Consider the following 6,568-nt stretch of genomic DNA (forward strand, 5'->3'; position numbering starts at 1 on the left):
GGGCAGAGGCACGTAAAACTTTTTAAACGGAACCCCCCTTTTTCATTCAAAATTCTTGTAGCTTATCTCAAGAGCTTTCCAAAATACTATAATCAAATATTTTTCCATTAAGTACTTTTTAAGTTCTTAATGGACTTACAATACCGTTAGTATTAAGATTACGCAAAACGTCCGACCGACAGTTAAAATCTTTTGAATGTTGTTCAGGATCATGTCTTGGATAACATTTGTTAGGCTTAAGTTCATTGGAGATTGTTTCTCTTTCTCTTATTTTCAATTTTGCACTGAAAATTTATTTTTGTAAAATTGGAAATAAATCTAACCAATGATACCATATTATGTCCCCCTTAAAATCAAAAAACTTTTATCTGAAACATTTTTCGAAGAAAATGTTTATGTTATTCGTTTTGTTATATTCACACGAAAATTAAGAATTTTCTGTGCATCCGAACAGCTGATGTGAGCTCTGATGCTTTTTTACATTTTTTACTGATAGATTCTTTCGAACCTCATTTTATATATTTATTTATCTATACGCTACCTGAAATGACGCATTACACTAAATATGAATTTTTTAATTATATTAATATAATTTTTGGTTATTACATTGTTACTTTGTTAAAGAATTGGATCAAACTTAACAAGGAAACAATCTTAGTCAATCTAAGACTAGAATTTTTATGCGATTGTAAGAATCATGGATTCTAGTCAGCATATTTAAATCACAATCATTTCTTTAAACAAAAATTTCACTGTTACAAATACAAACGAAGAGCACTCAATAATATTAACAAACATTACTGAACAAACATTACTGAAATTAGAAATTACAGATGAGTTTAAATACCGCAGAACTCTTTATTATAGATTATGTTATTGTGTTTAGAGAAAAAATTGATTGAAATCATCTTCCGCTCAACATTTGTAACAAATGCTTTAGCACATAATACAATGTTTTTCATAGATTTGTAAGGAGTAAATCTTGGAGATTAAACAAAAAATATTTATTATATAAAATTATTATTATTATTATATAATTTACAAAAAAGATATGGATGTGATAAAGAAAAAATAAAGGATATTACTTATTACGTAGTAGACAATATTGCAAAGACTAATTTGCCTGACGTTGTTAGCAATAATTCTCATAAAAAATTTTAGTTCCAAGAACCGAAGAATAAAAACAGAAACAACGAAATGATTAAAGTGAATCTTTCTGCTTCCCAATTTAAACAGATTTCATATAATATCTTTGAAGTAAATGACAAATGGTTCAAAAATCTCAGCAATGTTATTATACCATAGGAAGTCAAAGCATTGTTACAATTAAGTGAGAATTTCTGCTTGTCAATGTTCAACATTAGAAACATCATGATTGAATTTGTCAAACACATCGAACATAATTTTGTCAGATTAAAATTACGCAATATTAGAGAATTTAGGAATAGAATTTTTCTTTTACTCAATGGGATAAAGCAAGCATGTGCTAATAAGACTGACATAGAGAAGAGAATTTTTTCTTTAATCAGGACTACGAAATCATTTGTTAAAAACAATTCACATATTCTTTTTACAAGGATAGGGGTAATGTGGTTGTGGTACTTGACAAGACGGAATATGTACAAAAAATGGAAACTTTACTGTCTGATACTGAGACTTATAAGTTAATTATTAAAATTTTTTTAAATTATGGCCTATTTCTATCGAATTAATGAAATTACTGAAGAAAATAGTAATTAAGTTTATTACACAAATTTTAAATAAATTTTATTACAATATAACAAGTGTATTCTCATTATGACATTGTTCAATTGAAAAAGTCGTACGAAAATGTTACGAGGCCAAATCAATAAGTTCTTAGAAAATCTGTTAGAGAGAGCACTCGCAGTGTCATGTCACATTATTTTTTGACAAGTAGCATCTTTCAGCTGATTATCAAATTTTGAGCGGAATTTATCGCGTGGTTTCATTACTGTAGACGATTAAAGCGAACAACATTTGTATTTTTTGCAAAATGGAAAAAAACGAATGTCATGCAGTGATCAAACATCTACATATGAAAATTTTAACGCCGGAAGAAATCAAAGCCGAGTTGGATAACATCGTAGTACATCTGCACCAGCGTTTGTGACTGTATACAATTGGGTGAATGAATTTAAACGTGGTCATACATCCACATGTGATGCACCTCGTTCGGGACGTCCAATTGAGACTGCTACGCCAGAAATCATCGATAAAATCCACGATATTATTTTGATTGATCAACGAGTGAAAGTGCGCGAGCTTGTTGAGGCCACAGGCGTATCACATGGCACAGTGATTTTGCACGAACAATTGGGTATGAAAAAGCTATCGGCAAGATAGGTGCCGCGTTTGCTCACTGTGAACCATAAGCGCGATCGTGTGACGATTTCAAAACAATGTTTGGAGATGTTTCCAGATGAACGTAATCCAGATGAATTTCTGCGTCGATTCATTACTGTGGACGAAACATGGATCCATTACTTCACACCCGAGACGAAGGAACAATCAAAACAATGGACTTCACCGGGTGAACCAGAAGAAGGCGAAGACCATGAATTCGGGCGGAAAGGTGATGGCCACAGTTTTTTAGGATGCACGAGATATAATTCATATCAATTACCTTCCGTCGAAGCAAACGATCAATGACGATTACTACGCAGCCTTGTTGTTTCAACCTTATACCGTTTCAACAATATTTTAAAGAAAAAACGTCCCCATTTGGCGAAGAAGAAAGTGCTCTTCCATCAAGACAATGCACGGATTCACACGTGCCCGGCACCGATGGCCAAATTCAACGAATTCTGTTACGAATTGCTTCCTCATCCAGCATATTCGCCAGATTTAGCCCCCTACGACTATTTCCCGTTTCCAAACCTGAAGAAATGGTTCGAAGGAAAGAGATTCATCACCAGAGAGCAGCTCATCGCCGAAACAGAGGCTTATTTTGAAGGGTTGGACAAATCATACTATTCGGACGGCTTGAAAAAGTGGGAGAATCGTTGGATCAAGTGTATCGAGCTGAAAGAAAACTATGTTGAAAAATAAAAATGAATCGATAAAAAAAATGTGTTTTACTATGTTTTTCTAAAAACTCATTGACTTGCCCTCATATTTGTTAAATTTTTTTTGTTTATATTGAGTTGTAGGTGAGAATTGTGCGCCACTTTGCAGGGGGGAGGGATGAGAGTCAAAGATGAGAGTCGTGCACTCCTTTACAGGGGGGAGGGGGATGAGAGTCGTGCGCTCCTTTATAAGGGGGAAGGGTGGTGGAAAGTTATATTCTCTTAATCAGTTCACTCCACATCTCTCTCGCTGCCCAGAGCTATCTGACTTTTCATGTAAAACAGTGAAATAATTACTAACTTTAACTGTTAATAACTTTTGAACGAATAACGAGCGATGGCTAAAACTTATTGGAGGTCACTCAGGGTCATGACCTTGACAGCATATGTCAAGGTCAAGGTCATCGGAGCTGCCTCCCTATTCTGAATAATTACCAGAGATTAATAATCTTAGAGGGTTCATCAGGGGTCATAAAGACGTTCGTCCCAAGCTATCGCACACAGACGTTGTATATAAAATTGATTGTCGAGATTGTGAAGATCATATATGCGTGTTTTCAAACATCTACTAAACAGGTAGATGTTTGAAAACACGCATAAATAAACGTAGAAATCACATACATTGGAACACTACACAATATTCCGTAATAACAGAACACAGAATTAGTCAACATGGTTTTGATTAGGAAAATGTCAAGGTATTAGACAAAGGAAAGGTACTTAATAAAAAACTGATTTCGAAAGCGATCCATATAAAGCAACAGAAACAGAGTTTGAATTTACAGAATGATACATATTCTTTACACTCACTATACATGAATTTGTTTATGGAATTGTGACGTTGATGTTACCCTCTTTTGTTCTTAGTTTTATTTTTATTTCAATAATTATTAGGTGTTGGAATTAATTCGTAGCGTTTTACAAGAGATGGCACAAGCAGTACACTATTTCGTTGTTACCTATAGTTCTGTATGCATTGTAAACAGCTATCATAGGACGTCATTTGCCGTACATAACCTTTCTTGAAATCATAAATAACAACACTGTATAATTCATTGAATATGTCAAAATTTGTGCCAGATAAAGTGTTTTTGCGGGGAGTTTTGCTTCATTACTTTAATATGAACAAAAGTGCAGCTGAAGCTCATCGTATTTTAGTGGATGTGTATAGTGAACATGCTCTGGCTGAGCAAACGTGTAGGAAGTGGTTTGCACGTTTTAAAGCTGGTGATTTCGACTTGGATGACAAGGAGCGACCTGGTCAGCCAAAAAAATTTGAAGATAACGATTTGCAGGCATTGCTCAATGAAAATTCATGTCAAACACTTAAAGAATTATCTACGTCATTGGAAGTTGACTTATCAACAATAGGAAAACGTCTTAAAAGTTTGGGCATGATCCAGAAGGAAGGACATTGGGTCCCATATGATTTGAAACCAAGGGATATTGAGAGACGTTTTCTCACGTGCGAACTGCTGCTTCAACGGCAGAAAAGAAAAGGTTTTTTGCATCGGATTGTTACCGGTGACGAAAAGTGGATCCATTATGACAATCCAAAGCGCAGAAAGTCATGGGTTAAGCCCGGCGAACCATCAACATCAGTGGCAAAGCCCAATATCCATGGCTCAAAGCTCCTGCTCTGTATTTGGTGGGATCAGAAGGGTGTCATATACTACGAACTGCTAAAACCGCATGAAACCGTTACTGGAGATCTCTACCGACGGCAACTGATGCGCTTGAGCCGTGCATTGAAGCAAAAACGGTCGGAATACTTCGAAAGACACGATAAAGTCATCTTGCTCCACGACAATGCTCGCCCACACGTTGCAAAACAGGTAAAAACATACCTGGAAACACTTAAATGGGAAGTGCTACCGCACCCGCCGTATTCTCCTGATATTGCACCTAGCGACTACCACTTGTTTCGATCATTAGCTCATAGCTTGTGCGAGCAGAAGTTCACATCTTACGAAGATTGTAAAAAATGGTTCGATTCGTGGATTTCATCTAAAGACGAACAGTTCTTCCGACGCGGTATTCATTCACTGCCCGAAAGATGGTCAAAAGTAGTAGAAAGTGATGGGAAGTACTTTAATTAATGTATTTTTTAATGTTGATGTGAAATAAATAACGTTCTTTCATTAAAAAAACGCTACGAATTAATTCCAACACCTAATACATGACAATATTTTGACTCTGACTGTATCTCTGACTGCCGACACAACAAGTCCTTTACGTGAAGCCGCGAGAAAACGCTTATATGTAAGTTGATATAATTTAAATCAGACAAATGATTTTAATAATTCTCTAATTTTTCGTTTTCGTGTTTCTTTTGAATGACTACACAGCAAATCTGACAATCTGATACGCGATGTGATTCTACTTAGTGACGCAATGTATATGACTTCGGTTTTACTTTATGTAATGTTACGACCTATAGACGTTATTCTTTTCTATTGAAAGAGTTGGCTTCACGTCGCGACTACGGGCGGCGCCTATGAGATTCGAGTGGAGCCCTCTGATAACGGATTAGATGCTGACGGATCTAAAAAGAGGGACCGAACGGGCTGCGCGAAACTCGTAAAACGTCAATCAACCAGGAAGGAATAACAACTTTAATACGGGCCCGGAAAAGTGATAAGATTACATAAATGTATCAAAGTCACGCGATAATAAAATCCAGGCTTTGTCGTCAGAATGATAATTTCATCTTAGAAAAAAAGACGCCACGTGTTTAAAAAATCGTAAAACACATGGATAACTTTCCACGGTAACGTTATCTAAAGTCGGACTCGCGACTGACAATGGTTGCTCTGCATGTAAAACTAGTTGTGGACGATAATCGCCTGTTTACCTAACCACATTTTCTGCGAGAATAACAAATTCGTCATCCATTTGGAGCAATCTTGTCTTTTAGAGAAAAACGTAAATCATTTCTTTTCTTCTAAAAACCCCTTTAATGATGACTTTAGATTAACAACGATAAAATGCTATAAAAATCATAAATCTCGCGAGATATTGCAACTAACTATTGCATCCTAGACAAAGGGCACTACGCCCTTTTTTCGGGGTATAAATAGAGATTCCGTGGAAGCGCAGAGAGTCAGTGTACTCGGAGTAGTCGGTATAGTCAGTCAGTGTATTCAGAATAGTCAGTATAATCGGTCAATCCGTGTCAGTTTCAAGAAAGTTCAGTCCGCGTCGCGCCAGTTCGCAAAGGGCAACGAGCACCTTTTCCGAGTTTATTTGTCGCACATCTCAGTACGCATCATACGTCTTGTGCTGTCATCCAGCCACCAATCACTGGACCACCCTCTTGGCGCTCTTGCGTTGACAGCGGCCCTGCTCGTCGAGCAACGTCAGTCCGGAATCAAAAAGTAAGTCGTTTGTTATTCCTCTCGAGCGTACACGCGTCCTCCCCGTAACATACATACACACGTATATACATATGTATATACATATAAATATATATATATATACAT

This window comes from Trachymyrmex septentrionalis, unplaced genomic scaffold (genome assembly GCF_001594115.1).
Source record: "Trachymyrmex septentrionalis isolate Tsep2-gDNA-1 unplaced genomic scaffold, Tsep1.0 scaffold275, whole genome shotgun sequence".
In the NCBI taxonomy this organism is placed as follows: Eukaryota; Metazoa; Arthropoda; class Insecta; order Hymenoptera; family Formicidae; genus Trachymyrmex; species Trachymyrmex septentrionalis.